This window comes from Schistocerca serialis, chromosome 3 (assembly GCF_023864345.2).
Source record: "Schistocerca serialis cubense isolate TAMUIC-IGC-003099 chromosome 3, iqSchSeri2.2, whole genome shotgun sequence".
NCBI lineage: Eukaryota > Metazoa > Arthropoda > Insecta > Orthoptera > Acrididae > Schistocerca > Schistocerca serialis.
Genome location: NC_064640.1, coordinates 195884559 through 195906043, shown reverse-complemented (window position 1 = coordinate 195906043; position 21485 = coordinate 195884559).

Sequence of the window (21485 nt, the reverse complement as noted above, 5' to 3'; positions counted from 1 at the left end):
CGTGTTGTTTATTGACCATGTGAGGTTGAAGCAACCAGACCCTTGCAACAATGTGACTGCACTCCCTTTTCCATCACAGATGGGTGCAGCCAGCAGTGCCGTGTATCTATCGCCAGCCAAGCCATATCCAGTCAAAGATACAAATGTGCCTCATAGAAGTGATTGCTCAGGTACACCAATCCATGACTCCACAGTGATCAAGCCACTCAAACTCTCCCCTGATTCACCATATGTCCACTGCGCGGCGCTTAAGAGACATTTACTAAGGCAACAAGAAGTAAAATGCATAGATACAAAATTAAAACACTGAAAAATCCCATAGTCTTCCTCAGATTTCGAAACGCTAATGGACTTTAGCAAATTTACACGTATTGTAAAACATAAATACGTGAATAGTATCTACGTAAACGAATTCCAGATTTCCCAGCTAGATGTCCATCCACAACTAATCCACCGGTTCCCAGCTCCAGAAGCTTCCAGATTTCTGGTTGCTATTGTCAGTTCTATCGATCAAGATGATTGAAGAAATTTTATGTAAAATCTCACGCACATAAACTAGGCTGCACGAGAATACCTCTGCTAATTCCACCCCAGCTTGCCAGACTCAACTTCCGAGAGCCGTATCTTTCCATTATTCTCCACATAAAAGAACACACACACACACACACACACACACACACACACACACACACACATTCCCGGTGGTCGATCGATAGTGACTAGGCCAAATATCTCACGAACTAAGTATCAAACGAAAAAACTACAAAGAACGAAACTCGTCTAGCTTGAAGGGGGAAATCAAGTGGCGCTATGGTTGGCCCGCTAGGTGGCGCTGCCATAGGTCAAACGGATATCAACTGCGTTTTTTAAAATAGGAACCCCCCATTTTTATTACATATTCGTGTAGTACGTAAAGAAATATGAATGTTTTAATTGGACCACTTTTTTCCCTTTGTGATAGATGGCGCTTTAATAGTCACAAACGTATAAGTACGTGGTATCACGTAACATTCCGCCAGTGCGGACGGTATTTGCTTCGTGATACATAACCCGTGTTAAAATGGACCGTTTACCAATTGCGGAAAAGGTCGATATCGTGTTGATGTATGGCTGTTGTGATCAAAATGCCCAATGGGCGTGTGCTATGTATGCTGCTCGGTATCCTGGACGACATCATCCAAGTTTGCGGATAGTTACGTTATTTAAGGAAACAGGAAGTGTTCAGCCACATGTGAAACGTCAACCACGACCTGCAACAAATGATGATGCCCAAGTAGGTGTTTTAGTTGCCGTCGCGGCTAATCTGCACATTAGTAGCACCTGCCACTGGGCACAAGAGAAATTACGGGACGATGACAGATTTTTTGCGCGCGTTCTATTTAGCAACGAAGCGTCATTCACCAACAGCGATAACGTAAACCGGCATAATATGCACTATTGGGCAACGGAAAATCCACGATGGCTGCGACAAGTGGAACATCAGCGACCTTGGTGGGTTAATGTATAGTGCAGAATTATGGGAGGAAGGATAAAATGGTTCAAATGGCTCTGAGCACTATGGGGCTTAACATCTGAGGTCAACAGTCCCATAGAACTTAGAACTACTTAAACCTAACTAACCTAAGGACATCACACACATCCATGCCCGAGGCAGGATTCGAACCTGCGACCGTAGCAGTCGCGCGGTGCCAGACTGAAGCGCCTAGAACCGCTCGGCCACTCCGGCCGGCGAGGAAGCATAATTGGCCCCCATTTTATCGATGGCAATCTAAATGGTGCAATGTATGCTGATTTCCTACGTAATATTCTACCGATGTTACTACAAGATGTTTCACTGCATGACAGAATGGCGATGTACTTCCAACATGATGGATGTCCGGCACATAGCTCGCGTGCGGTTGAAGCGGTATTGAATAGCGTATTTCATGACAGGTGGATTGGTCGTCGAAGCACCACACCATGGCCCGCACGTTCACCGGATCTGACGTCCCCGGATTTATTTTTGTGGGGAAAGATGAAGGATATTTGCTATCGTGATCCACCGACATTGCCTGACAACATGCGTCAGCGCATTGTCAATGCATGTGCGAACATTACGGAAGGCGAACTACTCGCTGTTGAGAGGAATGTCGTTACACGTACTGCCAAATGCGTTGTGGTTGACGGTCATCATTTTGAGCATTTATTGCATTAATGTGGTATTTACAGGTAATCACGCTGTAACAGCATGCGTTTTCAGAAATGATAAGTTCACAAAGGTACATGTATCACATTGGAGCAACCGAAATAAAATGTTCAAACGTACCTACGTTCTGTATTTGAATTTTAAAAACCTACCTGTTACCAACTGTTAGTCTAAAATTGTGAACCATATGTTTGTGACTATTACATCGTCATATATCACAAAGCGAAAAAAGTGGTCCAACTAAAACATTCATATTTCTTTACGTACTACACGAATGTGTAATAAAAATGGGGGTTCCTATTTTTAAAAAACGCAGTTAATATCCGTTTGACCTATGGCAGCGCCATCTAGCGGGCCAACCATAGCGCCATCTGGTTTCCGACTTCAAAATAGACAAGTTTCGTTCTTTGTAGTTTTTTCGTTTGACGCTTATTTCGTGAGATATATTTCTCGGTCACGATCAATGAACCACCCTGTATATGCTGATCAGCCAAAACATTATCATCACAGCCCGTAGCGGCGTTACATGCCGCCTGGTGGCGTTAGGGGCGCGTGATATTGTAACAAAAGTATGTAAGCGGATCAGACACACACGGGTGATCACTCCAGCGAAGATATGGGCTGCAAATGGGGAAATCCATTGAGGAAAGCGACTCTGACAAAAGGCAGATTATTACTGCGCGGAGCCTGTGGAAGAGTATCTCGAAAACGGCGAAGCTGGTCGAATGCTCATGTGCTACTGTTATGAGCATCTACGGAAAGAGGTAAAAGGACAGTGAAACTAGCACTAGGCGTTAAATGAGTGGACGCCCACGACTCTACACAGAAAGTGACGTTCGGAGGCTTGTCTGCCTGTGACGTGGATAGATGGTGATGTGCGGCATCTCTGTCGAAAGACCACAATGCCGATGGTCACACCAGTGTTTCGGAGCACATCGTTCGCGTTACATTGTTGAATATGGGGATCCGCAGCAGACCACGCCTACGTGATAACATTTTGACGCAACGACATCGTTAATTACGATTGCAGTGGCCACAGGACCATCGGCATTCGACCGTCGATCAGTGGAAACGTTTCGGTTCTTCGGGTGAACCACAGTTTCGCTACGCTACGTCGATGGTCGTCTCTACGTACGCCGTCATCGAGGTGAGCGGGTGCTCGAAACGTGCAGCTCACGAGTGAGGCGGGCTGGTGGGAGCAGTAGTGGTAGGTTGGTTGTTTTGGGGGAGTGGACCAAACAGGAAGGTCATCGGTCCCATCGTACTGGGGAAGGAAGTCAGCCGTGCTATTTCAAAGGAACCATCGCGGCATTTGATTTAAGAGATATAGAAAAATCACGGAAAATCTAAATCAGGATGGCCGGATGAGGGCTTCAACTGTCGTCCTCCCGAATGCGAGTCCATTGTGCTAACCTCTGCACCACCTCGCTCGGTAGGAGCGGTATTATGCAATGGGAGATATTCTCCCGCGCTTGCATCGGACCTGTGGCGGAAATGGAAGACAAGCTGACAACTGCGGACAACCTGCATCCCTACATGCTTGATGTCTTCCCCGACGGCGATGTCATCTTTCAGCAGTATAATTGTCCGTGTCTCGGAACCAGAACCGTGCTACAGTGGTTTGAGTAACGTTGTACGTCGGCTGCTGTGGCCGAGCGGTTCTAGGCGCTTCAGTCCAGAACCGCTCTGCTGCTATGGTCGCAGGTTAGAATCCTGCCTCGGGCATGGATGTGTGTGATGTCCCTAGGTTAGTTAGGTTTAAGTAGTTCCAAGTCTAGGGGACTGATGACCTCAGATGTTAAGTCCCATAGTGCTTAGAGCCATTTGAGCCATTTTAGTAGCGTTGTAGTAAAGTCACGTCCATGTCTCGGCGACCAAATTCGCCTGATGTAAATCCTAAGGAACCCATCTGGGTCGCTATCGGGCCATCTCTGCTTACGCAAATCAGCGGCCTGTCGATTACGCGAATTACATGACGTGTGCGTAGGCATCTAATGTCACATACAGCCACAAACCTATCAACAAAGTGCTGGAGCGCTGATACGCAGAGTCACTGATGTATTTCGTTCCAAACACGGACAAACAAGCTATTAAGCAGGTGGTCTTAATGTTTCGGCTGTCTCTCTTTTGTCTGGTGTTTCAGCATATATTTGCAGTTTCGTTTTTTCAGTGTGTAGCTGAGGTCAGCCCAAACAAATACTGCTAATTACGGCTGTCATGCGACGCTCAGTTTAGATTGAGACCGTCAGTTCGTTTCCCTTTACAAAAAAAAAAAAAAAAAAAAAATGAATTTTAAATCGGGATTTTACGTGCTCATTCGCCAGAACGATCCCAATTTAGTATAGTGCGATAATCGGTTTATCAATATGTATTAACAGAGACAGTATAACTCGAAGAATAACCAGTACTCAAGTAGTGGCTGGGCAGCACTTTTGCACGGCGGTAGCAGTCTGCGCGGCCCAAGGAGGTGCTTTCGCTGCAGAATTACTTCTTATTCTTCGTGTTCATGCGATAAGACGATTATCGCAGTAGAGTAATTTGGGACTGCCTTGTAGAATGAGCACTTTAAATTCCAATTTAAAAACCATTTTATTCGTAACGGGAAACAAACCGACGCTTTCCGTCCACTCTGGGCATCGGATGAAAGACACGACGATTAGTAAATGCTTGGGCTAACTCCACCTACATCTCACAAAAACGAAACTGCAAGTATCTGGTGAAATACCAGAGAAAATGCGCCTGACGTCTCTTAGGAGGGACAACCTCCCCCCAAAAGTTTTATAGCTGCACTATACATTTTCTACACTAAAATACAAGTACATTCATATATTTTTATTCCATATGACATTATTTATGACCAGCAGGCTTTTCCCAACATCTGTAGTGGAAAAAGTCTTTTATTAGTAAATACACACATCAAAAAAAGTTTTGCATCACCCCGGTTCCCAGAACTCCTGAAGATAGACGTTGACCGTGGATATTGTATCACAGACACAGACCCTTTGACTGTTCAGAGATATCACTAAACCCGTCCAAATATGTAAACAACAATTCATGAGCAGCACCTATTAGACGGAGGGGGTCCGACAGCCGGTCAATTCCAGTCATTCCATTCCACCATCAAGGAGGTACACGTCTCGTGTTGTATGTAGTTCAACCATGCCTAAATGGTCAATACTGCGTTTCGATCGCGTCCGCATTGGTACTTTGTGCCAGGAAGAGCTCTCAACAAGGGAAGTGTCCAGGCGTCTCGGAGTGAACCCAAAAGATGTTTTTCGGTCATGGAGGAGATACAGAGAGACAGGAACTGTCGATGACATGCCTCACTCAGGCCGACTAGGGGCTGCTACTGCAGTACATGACCGCAACCTACGGACGACACCATGCAGCGTGGTACAGATGGGTCCAACAACATGACGAATGGACAGCTCAGATTTGGCATCACGTTCTTTTCACCGATGAGTGTTGCATATGCCTTCAACCAGACAATCGCCAAAGACTTTTTTGGAAGCAACCCGATCATGTTGAACACCTTAGACGCACTGTCCAGCGAGTGCACCAAGGTGGAGGTTCCCTGATGTTTTGGGGTGGCATTATGCGCGGCCGACGTACGCCGCTGGTGGTCATGGGAGACGCCGTAACGGCTGTGCGATAAGTGAATGCCATCCTCCGACCGATAGTGCAACCATATCGGCAGTATATTGGCGAGGCATTCGTCTCCATGGACAGCAATGCGCGCCCCCATCGTGCACATCTTGTGAATGACCTCCTTCAGGATAACGACATCGCTCGACTAGAGTCGCCAGCATGTTCTCCACTCATGAACCCTGTCGAACATGCCTGGGATAGATTGAAAAGGGCTGTTTATGGACGATGTGACCCACCAACCACTCTGAGAGATCCACGCCGAATCGCCGTTGAGGACAATCTGGACCAACAGTGCCTTGATGAACTTGTGGATAGTATGCCACGACGAATAGAGGCATGCATCAATGCAAAGAGGACGTGCTACTGGGTATTAGAGGTACCGGTGATTGGCTCTGAGCACTATGGGACTCAACTGCTGAGGTCATTAGTCCCCTAGAACTTAGAACTAGTTAAACCTAACTAACCTAAGGACATCACAAACATCCATGCCCGAGGCAGGATTCGAACCTGCGACCGTAGCGGTCTTGCGGTTCCAGACTGTAGCGCCTTTAACCGCACGGCCACTTCGGCCGGCAGGTACCGGTGAGTGCAGCAGTCTGGACTACCACATCTGAAGGTGTCCCTGTATGGTGGTACAACATGCAATTTGTGGCTTTCATGAGCAATAAAAAGGATGGAAATGATGTTTATGTTAATCTCTATTCCAATTATCTGTGCAGGTTCTGGAACTCTCGGAACCGAGGTGATGCAAAACTTTTTTTGATGTGTGTATTTATTAAACAAAATCACTTGCATCGCACTGGAGCGGCCATGGTTTCCCTACGTATATTGCGTTGGTATAACTGTCTTCCTCATAGCAAGCCATAGCGACCCACCCCACCGTCAACTGGCAAATCCAGATGGTCCAGCAGCTACTTTAGCCAGCGTGGGAACTGACATCTTAATCACTGCTTTGCGATATACGTTACTGCCTGAGCTCATTGACTGCTACTGATGTCAGTAGACGCGATACAAAATGTAAGTCCAGAAAATAAGGAAATAACATGCGGACTGAAAATACAGGGTACCTTACAAAGTGCTACCACATATGGGTGAGTGGAGTTCAGCAATTCCTAGGCTAGATCTTGTCAACAAACATCGTGCAAAAATCAACTTTTTGCAATATACAGTAGAACTCAGAGGCACTTTTTTTCCATGGGGGATACAGATGAAATTGAGGCAATGGGAGCAAGGTACAACCACCATAACGCGTTACCGACTAAGCTGCGAATATGTGCCCAAAAGTTTGGTTTCAATGACAAAATACCAGCAGATACTGAGTAGTTAATATGGGTTTCCGTTGATGCCGAATTACCACGTGAAGTATTGTATGTGGTAGAACCACTAAGAGAAAATGGAGAACTAGCAAAATGTCCACTTTCGTGAGCAAAAGTGTGACGTGCAAAAGTAGTATTAATGATGAATTTGTGGTTTGTATGATCTTAGATAACTTCGGCATGGATATGGTTAGTTTGCTGAAGCGCTTAAAGACTTCGACATTATAAGTATTAGATGACAATGATATTGATGACCAGAACCGCAAGCAAACCGACAGTGCAGCAGCATTACATGGAAAAGTGGGTCGCTTGTGAGGCAGGCATCAGCAGACAATGGAAGGTTTGCTACTTCGGTGTATGATTTATTTAACACGAAGGGTCCTTTAGCAGAAACAGTTGTTACGCAGCGTCATATATGTGCCGATTTACAGAAAGCAGTGCCACATAGCAAATTACACTATGTGATCAAAAGTGTCCGGACACCCACAAAAACATACGATTTTCATATTAGGTGCATTGCGCTGCCACCTACTGCCAGATACTCTATATCAGCGACCTCAGTAGCCATTAGACATCGTGAAAGAGCAAATGGGGTGCTCCGCGGACTTCAAACGTGGTCAGGTGAGTGGGTGTCACTTGTGTCATACGTCTGTACGCGAGATTTCCGCACTCCTAAACATCCCTAGGTCCACTGTTTCCGATGTGATAGTGAAGTGGAAACCGACCCCGTTTGTTGACTGACAGAGACCACCGACAGTTGAAGAGGGTCGTAATGTGTAATAGGTAAACATCTATCCAGATCAGCACACACAAATTACAAACTGCATCAGGATCCACTGTAAGTTCCTTGACAGGTAGGCGGGAGGTGAGAAAACTTGCATTTCATGGTCGAGCGGCTGCTCATAAGCCACACATCACGCCAGTAAATGCCAAACGACGCCTCGCTTGGTGTAAGGAGCGTAAACACTAGACGATTGAACAGTGGAAAAACGTTGTGTGGAGTGACGAATCACGGTTCACAATGTGGCGATCTGATGGCAGGGTCTGGGTATGGCGAATGGTGGTGAACTTCATCTGCCGGTGTGTGTAGTGCCAACAATAAATTTCGGAGGCGGTGGTGTTATGGTCTGGTAGTGTTTTTCATGGACGAGGCTTCCACCCCTTGTTGTTTTGTGTGGCACTAGCACAGTAAAGGTCTACATTGATGGTTTAAGCACCTTCTTGCTTCCCACCGTTGAAGAGCAAATTCGGGGATGGCGACTTCACCTTTCAACACGATCGAGCACCTTTTCATAATGCACGGCCTGTGGAGGAGTGGTTACACGACAATAACATCCCTGTAATGGACTGGCCTGCACAGAGTCCTGACCTGAATCCTAAAGAACACCTTTGGGATGTTTTGGAACGCCGACTTCGTGCCAGCCATCGATACGTCTCCTCAGTGCAGCACTCCGTGAAGAATGAGTTGCCATTTCCCAAGAAACCTTCCAGCACCTGATTGAACGTATGCCTGCGAAAGTGGAAGCTGTCATCAAGGCTACTGGTGGGCCAACACCATACTGAATTCCAGCATTACCGATGAATGGCCCACGAACTTTTAAGTCATTTTCAGCCAGGTGTCCGGACTCTTTTGATCACATAGTGTACCTCCAAAATGGAGGAGTTTGTAGATCAGCTGTTACGTGGGAAGTATGATTGACCACAGTGGCAGCCCGTGGGTCGCATCGTGCCAAAAAGCCATCAGATGGTACTGAGAATTACAGATTTCATTGCAGTTACTGCTACCTGAACGCGAAAACTGTGACCGATGCATCCCATTTCCAACGTTAGAGAATCGGGAAAAGGGTCAGTAACTTACAATAATGGATCAAGAAATCAGATAACGCCAGCTACAAGTAGACCCTAAAAATAGAACAAAAACCGGTTTTGCTGCCTGAGGGGCACATTACCAGTATAAAAGGATGCCGCTCAGGCTGAACAACGAGCGAGGCACTTTCCATAGGCTAGTAGGTAGGGTCTTATGTGGTTTAAAGCCGAAAACTTGTATGATGTATTGGGACATATAACCGTATTCTCGAAGTGTATGACAGAGTATGTGAAACGCGTAGAAGACGTATGCAGTAGAATACAATCTATAAATCTGACGCTTAGCATAGGTCAGAGTCATTTTGCCCAAACGCAGGCAAGCAACCTTGGGCATATGATTACCAGCAAATGGGATCAAACCGATCCTCGCCTAACATCGGCGATCCAGAAATTCACAGTACCACAAACCACAAAACAATTACTTTCTTTCTTGGGTTTATGCAGTTATTATCACATATTCGTAAAGAATTTTGCGCAGATCGGAGAACCTTTGAATCGATTGTTGAAGAAGACTCTGAGATTCCAGTGGTGAGTACAACGTCCAACGGCGTTTGAAGCATTGACGGCAGCATCAATGTTTAATCTAGTACTAATCTTTCCCGATTTGAGAACGAATTTATCTACATTTACAGCTACATTGAAATTCCGTTGTCCACCTTACAACGCGTAGTGGTGGTTAGCCCGTGTCATTACTAGTCATTTCCTTTCCACTCGCAAATAAAACGAGGGAAAAACGATTACCTATATGCCTCTGCATGAGTCCTAATTTTTTGTATCTTATATATGTGGTCATTACGCGCATTGTGTGTTAGATATAACAGATTTGTTCTGCAGTCAGCGTCAAATGTCGGCTCTCTAAATTTTCTCAATAGTGTTCCTCGAAAAGAATGACGCCTTCCCTCCAGGCATTCCTATTTGAGTTCCCGAAGCATCTCCGTAACACTTTCGTGTTGTTAGAATTTATCAGTAACAAATATAGTTGAGCACTGATGGAGAGTTTAGGATCTGTACCCGGTCGGATTAAAGGAAGACATATAACCAATTTAGAGGCGAACTGCTAAATTTGTTTTAAACATTTTGGGAAGAACAGTCGTTAAGTAATGTGTAAACTGCATTTTTGAACTATCAGCTGTTTTTATTTCACACCCAAACATCTACAGGTTTCGGTTTTGGACCATCTTCACGGATGAAAGGTTGAAACGGTTTTAGCCACCATATGGCATTAGTCATACTTAAAATGTGGGGTGCATGCCATGAATGTAAATTTATGACACAGCGCTTTAAAAGCAAACATACAAAACGTATGTTTCATATACACAGTGCCGAAGGAGGAAGGTAATGATGGATGCTCCTTTCCTCAGCTAGAAGGAAAAGAATTTCCTACGTCACAGGACAGAAGTGTCAGAAAAGAACTTAGCAATGTTATATTAGAACAAATAAGCCATCGGTCACAAATATTAAGTCAAAATTGAACAGGTTTCGACGCTACTATGAGCGTCGTCTTCAGAATCAAACTAACTGTTCTAAAACATAATAGGTATATAAGACATTAATAAACTAAAATGAGTACTGACTGGAACACGGGTTGCAACAAACCTGAGATGCCCACGTAGGAAAGTGTGGGCAAGTAAACATGGTGTTGCTACGAGCGCAATCTAGTAGCCGCAGAAACAACTAGGCTACTGTACATTCAAAATTAGACACATGAAATTGTAATGAAGCTGATTCAGGCACAACGTAAGCACTAATAATAATAAGATGAAGTTACATATTTATCTGCTTTAAACAGAGATACATTTTGTAACGTAAAAAAACGTCAGTTGTGACATACAAGAAAACTGCAAAGACGTAACAGGAAAATAACATTTCGTCAAACTGCATGAGGAAATCTGAATCAAAGATCGAGCAACGGCTTTATACAGTCGAAACGTTTTTATTTCGCAGCTGCAGCTGTTCTTTGAGAATGAGGCCATCATGACGAGATAGATGTTTGAAAATCTCCAATTCCTCTAAAACATCTAGCCTACGCCCCTTCTTTTCCGTATGCAGAATATTGCTATCGCCAATGGCTTTAGGCACATGTCCAGTAATTAAGAGATGATCGGCAAAGGATGAATTTAGGGGACTGGTGCCGTTTTTTCTCAAAAGATGTTCTTTGTATCAGATATGTGGAGGATGCAGAAGAAGATGTGAAGGATGTACACTACTGGCCACTAAAATTGCAACACCAAGAAGAAATGCAGATGAAAAACGGGTATTCATTGTACAAATACACTCCTGGAAATTGAAATAAGAACACCGTGAATTCATTGTCCCAGGAAGGGGAAACTTTATTGACACATTCCTGGGGTCAGATACATCACATGATCACACTGACAGAACCACAGGCACATAGACACAGGCAACAGAGCATGCACAATGTCGGCACTAGTACAGTGTATATCCACCTTTCGCAGCAATGCAGGCTGCTATTCTCCCATGGAGACAATCGTAGAGATGCTGGATGTAGTCCTGCGGAACGGCTTGCCATGCCATTTCCACCTGGCGCCTCAGTTGGACCAGCGTTCGTGCTGGACGCGCAGACCGCGTGAGACGACGCTTCATCCAGTCCCAAACATGCTCAATGGGGGACAGATCCGGAGATCTTGCTGGCCAGGGTAGTTGACTTACACCTTCTAGAGCACGTTGGGTGGCACGGGATACATGCGGACGTGCATTGTCCTGTTGGAACAGCAAGTTCCCTTCCGGTCTAGGAATGGTAGAACGATGGGTTCGATGACGGTTTGGATGTACCGTGCACTATTCAGTGTCCCCTCGACGATCACCAGTGGTGTACGGCCAGTGTAGGAGATCGCTCCCCACACCATGATGCCGGGTGTTGGCCCTGTGTGCCTCGGTCGTATGCAGTCCTGATTGTGGCGCTCACCTGCACGGCGCCAAACACGCATACGACCATCATTGGCACCAAGGCAGAAGCGACTCTCATCGCTGGAGACGACACGTCTCCATTCGTCCCTCCATTCACGCCTGTCGCGACACCACTGGAGGCGGGCTGCACGATGTTGGGGCGTGAGCGGAAGACGGCCTAACGGTGTGCGGGACCGTAGCCCAGCTTCATGGAGACGGTTGAGAATGGTCCTCGCCGATACCCCAGGAGCAACAGTGTCCCTAATTTGCTGGGAAGTGGCGGTGCGGTCCCCTACGGCACTGCGTAGGATCCTACGGTCTTGGCGTGCATCCGTGCGTCGCTGCGGTCCGGTCCCAGGTCGACGGGCACGTGCACCTTCCGCCGACCACTGGCGACAACATCGATGTACTGTGGAGACCGCACGCCCCACGTGTTGAGCAATTCGGCGGTACGTCCACCCGGCCTCCCGCATGCCCACTATACGCCCTCGCTCAAAGTCCGTCAACTGCACATACGGTTCACGTCCACGCTGTCGCGGCATGCTACCAGTGTTAAAGACTGCGATGGAGCTCCGTATGCCACGGCAATCTGGCTGACACTGACGGCGGCGGTGCACAAATGCTGCGCAGCTAGCGCCATTCGACGGCCAACACCACGGTTCCTGGTGTGTCCGCTGTGCCGTGCGTGTGATCATTGCTTGTACAGCCCTCTGGCAGTGTCCGGAGCAAGTATGGTGGGTCTGACACACCGGTGTCAATGTGTTCTTTTTTCCATTTCCAGGAGTGTATATTATACTAGAACTGACATGTGATTACATTTTCACGCAGTTTGAGTGCATATATCCTGAGAAATCAGTACCCAGAACAACCACCTCTGACCGTAATAACGGCCTTGATACACCTGGGCATTGAGTCAAACAGAGCTTGGATGGCGTGTACATGTACAGCTGCTCATGCAGCTTCAACACGATACAACAATTCATCAAAAGTAATGCCTGGCGTATTGTGACGAGCCAGTTGCTCGGCCACCATTGACCAGACGTTTTCAATTGGTGAGAGATCTGGAGAATGTGCTGGCCAGGGCAGCAGTCGAACATTTTCTGTATCCAGACAGGCCCGTACAGGACCTGCAACATGCGGTCGTGCATTATCTTGCTGAAATGCAGGATTTCGCAGGGATCGAACGAAGGGTAGAGCCACGGGTCGTAACACATCTGAAATGTAAGGTCCATTGTTCAAAGTGCCGTCAATGCGAACAAGAGGTGACCGAGACGTGTAACCAATGGCACCCCATACCACCACGCCGGGTGATACGCCAGTTTGGCGATGAATACACGCTTCCAATGTGAGTTCACCGCGATGTCGCCAAACACAGATGCGACCATCATGATGCTATAAATAGAACCTGGATTCATCAGAAAAAATGACATTTTACCATTCGTGCGCCCAGGTTCGTCGTTGAGTACACCATCGCAGGCGCTCCTGTGATGCAGCGTCAAGGGTAACCGCAGCCATGGTCTCCGAGCTGATAGTCCATGCTGCTGCGAACGTCGTCGAACTGTTCGTGCAGATGGTTGTTGTCTTGCAAACGCCCCCATCTGTTGACTCAGGGATCGAGACGTGGCTGCACGATCCGTTGCATCCATGTGGATAAGATGCCTGTCATCTCGACTGCTAGTGATACGAGGCCGTTGGAATCCAGCACGGCGTTCCGTATTATCCTCCTGAACCCACCGATTCCATATTCTGCTTACAGTCATTGGATATCGACCAACGCGAGCAACAATGTCGCGATACGATAAACCGCAATCGCGATAGGCTACAATCCGACCTTTATCAAAGTCGGAAACGTGATGGTATGCATTTCTACTCCTTACACGAGGCATCACAAGAACGCCGGTCAACTGCTGTTTGTGTATGAGAAATCGGTTGGAAACTTTCCTCATGTCAGCAGGTTGTAGGTGTCGCCACCGGCGCCAACCTTGTGTGAATGCTCTGAAAAGCTAATCATTTGCATATAACAGCATCTTTTTCCTGTCGGCTAAATTTCGTGTCTGTAGCACGTCATCTTCGTGGTGTAGCCATTTTAATCGCCAGTAGTGTACATGCAAACGCCAAGTCAACGGACGATCTGTCCTCGTACTCATCGTCTTCTGCCGCTGAAAACCCTGTAAAAGACAATATCATGCGCCGCGACGCGATACTTGCGGCCTTCCTGCGGCGCCGGAAGCTGAGGGGGGTGGAACAGGTGGAGCAGTGTTCGATGGCGGCGGCCGTGTAGCAATTCCGCCGGCGATGGTCCATCTCGTGTGTGCGAACGATAGGAGGCGAGAAACAGTTGCAATGCTTGATCCTTGGTGTGTGCAGAGCGAAGTTTGGCCATCAAAAATGTTCAAATGTGTGTGAAATCTTATGGGACCTAACTGTTGACGTCATCAGTCCCTAAGCTTACACACTACTTAACCTAAATTATCCTAAGGACAAACACACACACCTATACCCGAGGGAGGACTCGAACCTCCGCCGGGACCAGCCCTACAGCCCATGTCTGCAGCGCCTAAGACCGCTCGGCTAATCCCGCGCGGCGTTTGGCTATCTGCTTCTTGAAGGTTGTGACAAAATTTCCACTTCGCGGTTTTACTGCGGATGGAACCGTGAACTAGTTCGATGCTGTATGCCACTGCGTTCACAGAATTTTTCAAATTAATTTGACGTGAACTGTTGGCCGTTGTCTGACACTATGACCTCAGGTAAACCTTCGAGGCGAAAAATAGAGGACAACACCTGAATTGTGCTACGTGACGTTGTCGAGTTCATTGGCATAGCAAAAGTAAACTTGCTATACGGGTCAACCACAATCAACCAACGAGTGTTGCACAAAGGTCCCGCAAAGTCTATGTGCACACGTTGCCATGGTGATTGGGAATTAGGCCAAGCAGCGAATTTTTGTGGCGGAGCGGACTGATTTTCCGCACATGCATGACACTGTGACGTCATATGTTCTATTTGGGTGTCCATAACCTGACAAGTACAGTGTCGACGTGCGAACTGTTTCGTACGAACAATCCCCTAGTGTCCTTGGTGAAATAACTTCAACATTTCTTTTTGAAAAACTTTAGGGATCTACACATGCGACTTTCCACTGTCATTTTGAACAAGAATCACAACTTTCTTTATTGCGTAGCTATGCCGACGTGCAAAGCATCGGCGCACTACAGGGTTCTTTATGTTATGCAAAGAACGAGGCCAAGATGTGCGAATGTATGTTAGCAAAGATTTCAAATCGGAATCAGCTTCCGTGGTCTCAGCAATTTTCCTATAGTTCACGGAAAAGATTGAAACAATTCACTATCCTGAGCATCGATATGATAGCAAGATGCAGCAGAAGCGTCAAAGTCTGTATCAGGGCCAATCCGAAGACGTGAAAGCGCGTCCGCATTACCATGTTGAGCCGTCGGACGGTACACAATCTCGTGCTGGTATTGAGACAACAACAAAGCCCATCTTTGCAATTTTTGGGAAGTTCGAAAAGGAACCGGTTTCGTCGGATGAAACAAGGACTGCAATGGCTTGTGATCCGTTACTATGTAGAATTTTCTGCCATAAAAATTGTGGTGGAGTTCGGTGACACCATACACAATAGCCAAAGCCTCTTTCTCAATTCCTGAGTAGTTACACTGAGCTTTGGACAGCACTTTTGATGCGAAAGCGATAGGCCTGTCTTTATCACCAATTGTGTGCGAAAGTAATGCACCGATTCTGTAAGAGGAAGCGTCAACTTCCAATACAACTGGTTTGTCAAGATCAAAGTGAAATAAGCATCGGTCACTGAACAATGCATTTTTAAGTTTTTGAAAAGCTACTTGGCACTCATCTGTCCAAACAAAGGGGACATTCTTGCGACGCAAGAGATGCAATGGAGCTTATATTTGTGCAGCATTCGGTATGAACCGAAAGTAATAGTTCATTTTCCCTAAGACTGATTGCAGTTCTGGGATATTGCGAGGAACTGGCAAATCTCGTATGGCTAACAAATGCGACTGAAGAGGATGGACATCTTGACTGTTAATGACATGACCTAGGTACTGCAACTTAGGTTTAAAAAATCACACTTGTCCAGTCCACACTTCAGTCCTGCATCAGATAACACAAAAAACAAAGCACGCAAATTTGCAATATGATCTTCAGGTGTACGACCTGCTATGACAACATCGTTCAAATAGATTGAACAGTTTGGCACTTGAGCAGTCAGCTGTTCCAAATACCATCGGAAAATGGCGGGTGCGGAAGCGCTGTCAAAAGGCAAACGCAAATATTTAAACAATCCCAAATGAGTATTCACTACACACACTCTTTGAGATTCTTCATCGAGCGCTGTTTGAAGATACGCGTCGCGCAAATCCATTTTCGTAAAGTAGCGACCAGCGCCTAATCTGCCTATGAGATCCTCTAGGCGTGGAAATGGATAATCACAGTTTGTGGCTTCACCGTAGACTTAAATTCAACACGGAGGAGAATGCGACCTGAAGATTTGGGGAGCAAAACCAGTGGACTTGCCTATTGACTAGCTTGTATGGGTGCAATAGCTCCGCTATCTTGCAATTCTTGAAGTCCAGCAGCGACTTTGTCCCGTAATGCAATGGGAACAGTTCTGGCCCGGCAAAATTTCGGCTGAGCAGAGTAATATGTGCAACAAAATTGTTATCTTTGTCCAAACCTTCAAAAATAAGTTCCAGGAATTCTTTCAGCAAGCTACACTGTCCTTTGCATGGAATGCAGACACTGACAACACTTTGTCCTGAATGTTAAAGCCAAGCAATTGAAATGAATCAAGACCAAATATGTTCTCACAGTTGCATGATTGTAGCCCCATAAAAGTCACTATTCGTGTATGCGAGCAATACATGGCATGAAAAGTACATTTTCTGAGAACGGGAATGTCTTGTCCATTAAAAGCTGTCAGGTGCGATCTAGGCGTGGGGAGCCTAACATTTCATATGTGTGACGATTCAGCAATGTAACAGAGGCACCCATATCCTGCTGAAATTTCACACGTTTCCCAAAAATAAGCAAATGAACAAAAAGTTTTTTGGACTGGCGTAGCACAGAAGAAACTGCTCGCTTGCTAGTTTTGCTAATGCCTGTTACAGACTTTGAAGATACTGCATTAATGACATGGGCCTTGTGGCTAGATTTTTGTGAGTGGGCCGAATTCTTATGTTTGTTGCGTTGCAAACATATGGATTGTACACTTCCTTTCTTGCTACAAGCTTAACACCGTACTTGTCTGGAGGGGCAGTCTTGGCGTTTGTGCCTTGAGTAACACCGATGGCTTGACTTAATACTGTTCGCCTGTGTAGCCGCCTGTTTAACGAGCTGCTTACAGAGAATGGAGAATTGTTTGCGCGGCGTGGTGAGCGCAAACTGCCGCTGCCGAAAGGGCTGGTCACAAACGAGTGACTCAGTCCGACAAATTGCTGGCTGCTCATATTTATCGGCTGACAAGGCACCTGAATTGTACTGATCTAGTATTTGCACTACTTCCCGAAATGATGGATCGGACTGTTTCAAACTCTGTTCACTGAGTTTGACATCATTTACATTGCACACGATCATATCACGCTACATAAGATCTGAATATAAAGCACCACAAGCACATTTGAATTTGCATTTCCTCGTCATACCCTGCAAATCTGTTACCCACCCGTGATAAGTTTGTTCTGGCCGTTTTTTTGCAGTTAAAGAACTGATACCTAACTACTACCACATTCACTTGTTGGTCATAATAGTTAGTTAGTGAATCTACAACCTGATCATACGAAAGTTCACTCGGAGTGGCGTTAGGGATCAGTTTTTGGATTAGTCTAAACACTGCACTTCTTACTATTGAGAGAAAGCAATGGCTTTTCACAGTACCTGGTACGGTTTGAGGAATTACATGGGCTTCAAACTGTCGCAACCACTCGAGACATTCTTCTTCTTGTTCATGAGACTGTCGAAGTGGCGGTAGAGCACTTGGAGCTGCGGTAGCTGTTGCTCGTGCTGGATTAGTGCTTGCAGCTGTGGCGCCTGAGCTGGGGGTGGGATAGACGGGGTGGGCATATTGGAAGAGACAAATGCAGTAAACAGACAAGGCAAGCGAGAAAAACAAGTACAAAAGCAAAGATAATTTCTGCAACGCCCCCCTGAAAACACAGATCGCAAAAATACGATAAGAGACAGTTAAAACCAAGTAAACAACCCTACAAAGAAAAGAGAAGAGAGAATTAAGGAGCCAGCAAAATGCCGTGGCCGCCAGACACTGTGTTCTTCTTACAACTCGGTGCCAAAGTAGTATCCTGCCTACTCGTCTAATATAGGATGCCTAGGGAGCTGTTTCTCGGATCGCTAGACAACAGTTCAAGCAAATCTTAATGGAATGTATTACAGTAAGTTAGACCCACAATACTTAACTTTGCGTATTCACAAAGGTGGGTCGCAAGCAACTGGCGACATGCAAATAATCAATGTACTTCGGTATATACAAGTTCCCTGCAAGCAAAACAAAATAGTTTATACGGTAAGTCACTGTTGTAGCGTTTATATGACGGCTCTTCGTCCACTCCGGCCGCAGCTAGGCGTCGGAGAGTTTATATTCTCTTCGTGTAGATGCCGCTTCAGTTGTGGTGTCGTCCTAGTCAGCGTACTATTGACTGACGACGCCTCACAGCCTTGTCCGTTCTTGCATTTTTCGTCTTGTCGTTACGCCGAAACAATTGCCAACGCAGTATCGAAGCTACCTTAACAATACTCTGAATGCTGATCTCATACACTGTATGAACACACTAATAGCACCTTTGAAAGGCAAAATTTCCGTGGAGCAAATATTGTAACATATTCAGCTATATCTGGAGAATCGACGCCGAAGTGTGGTGGCCATAATCATAACAACCACCAGTGCAAATGTTCAAATGTGTGTGAATTCCGAAGTGACCAAACTGCTGAGGTCATCCGTCCCTTGATTTACACACTACTTAACCTAACTTTTGCTAAGAACAACACACATAGCCATGCCCGAGGGAGGACTCGAACCTCCGGCGGGAGGGGACGCGCAATCCGTTACATGGCGCAACAACCACTAGTCCTGCCGTGTTTCTGATAGCAATTTGCATACTTCATTTTTATCTCAGACATAGATGTATCCATTCTCCAGACATACCGACCCATCAAGTAACTGCAGAATGGTTAATTAACATAACTCGAGAAACGTAGACTAAGAAAAGTGTAAAATTAGCATAACAAATAAAAACGAAAATGAGGCTAATGTAGTATAATTGTAAAAATGTTTCCGCAAACCGAAAGTTAAGAGTAATGGTACAGGATAAGGAAACGAAGACACAGTCCTTGTAAGTCAGCTCGTATGAGCAAAAAAGTTGGTGAAGTGGGCATAATATACAATTATGTAAGTAGATCTATGATATTGTTGCAGAGGATAATCAAACACAAATTTGGGACAGGGGAGGAGTGTTGCGCAGCAGAATAATTTATTGGTATAGTCTAAATTTTTCAGAGTTGTACTGGGCCAGCTCAGAACATAGAAAACTGGGGATGGGTCAGTGTGCCAATGAGAACGTCAACAAGGCTGACCGCCGATGCAACAAATGGTTCAAATTGCTCTGAAGACTATGGGACTTTACACCTGAGGTCATCAGTCCCCTAGACTTAGAACTACTTAAACCTAGCTAACCTAAGGACATCACACACGTCCATGGCCGAGGCGGAATTCGAAACTGCGACCATAGCAGCAGCGCGCTTCCGGACTGAAACGCCTAGAACCGCTCTGCCACAGCGGCCAGCCGATGTAACAAGACGTCAGGCACGAGGTGAGAATTGCCACACAACCTCCGAGTGCTAAAGGCAGAAACGCAAACGTTGAATTGCTACGTAACAACGCTCTGTGAAATAACAGTAGCCGGCCGCTGTCGCCGAGCGCTTCTAGGTGCTTCAGTCCGAAACCGCGCAACTGCTACGGTCATAGGTTCGAATGCATCCTCGGGCATGCATGTGTATGATGTCCTTAGGTTAGTTAGGTTTAAGTAGTTCTATGTCTAGGAGACTGCTGACCTCAGATGTTAAGTCCCATAGTGCTTAGAGCCATTTGAACCATTTTGAAATAATAAAAAAATGGTTCAAATGGCTCTGAGCACTATGGGACTCAACATCTTAGGCCATAAGTCCCCTAGAACTTAGAACTACTTAAACCTAACTAACCTAAGGACATCACACACACCCATGCCCGAGGCAGGATTCGAACCTGCGACCGTAGCAGTCCGGCGGTTCCGGACTACAGCGCCAGAACCGCACGGCCACCGCGGCCGGCTTGAAATAACAGTACGTAACTTCAACACCAGGGTGTCACTGCAAAGCCAAACGTAGGGTCAATGACTCAAGCTCAGCGACCCTCAATGATTAATGAATGACTTATTTTACTATGCAATGCAGATGTGCTGACGGTTTGCTTCACATTGTTCTCTATCATTGACCTATGAATGTTTTCTCCATCGAGTACTTCTAGTATAGCTGTCACGAACACCTTTGGAAGACTCAGTTCGTTCAATCCTAAACTATCCAGAATTATTGGTACCGTTTAGGTCCTTAGCATGTGCTCCACTTCTTCATACAAGGTGGGGCAAATAAAAGTGGCCCGGAGAGCATAGCTCCAGGGTACAAAGAAACACAGAGGAAAGAAAATACAGTACTAAGCTGGTTATAGCGGATGTTGAAAGAGACAGTCTTCCAACAGGATGGAGCAACAGTCCATGCAGCCGGCCGAACCTTGGAGCACATTTACACAATGTGCACGCCTGACACAGTAGTTAGCGGAGGTTAATCTGGTCGCGGCCCTAGCTGGCCACTCAGGTCAGCTGATCTGTCAGTGTGCGATTACTTTGTGTGGGGAGTCCTCAGGTCTAAGGTGTATCGCAACAAGGACTTCAGCAGAATATTTTGGATGAGACTGCAACAATTTCAGCAGTTCAGCTTCGATCCGCCTTCAGCATTTTGCTAACCAGCCCCAAAAGTGCCAAGAGATGAATGGTGGTCACTTTCAACATCTGCTATACTCAGGTTAGTACTGTATTTCTTTTCCTCTGGTGTGTTTCTTTGCAGCCAGGAACTCTGTTCCCCGGGGCACTTTTATTTGCCCCACCCTGTATAAAAAACGCTGTTCATCCAAAATTTCATTACTAGATAATGGTTCTATGAAATATTAAGCTTGATGTGGTACGTAGAAATCTATTGCAACACAAATTAGCTGTCCTATACCTTCTGGTACTATGCCATGCAAAACAACTTCTAATGCCCTTCTAATAGATTATTTGGTACCGCCTTAGCAATGGGTGTGTCTTGCGACATAGAAAAATTTGCAACTGTTATACCCGTCGGAAATGAATTCCTGTTGAATTCAACTGTTTGTTGCCAAACGTAGAATTTAGGGTGGTGCCTATCAAGAAATTCTAATCCAAGTATTGCAGAAAATCACTGCCCAACAGTTGGCAACATTTCCATTTGCTCACGAAAACATG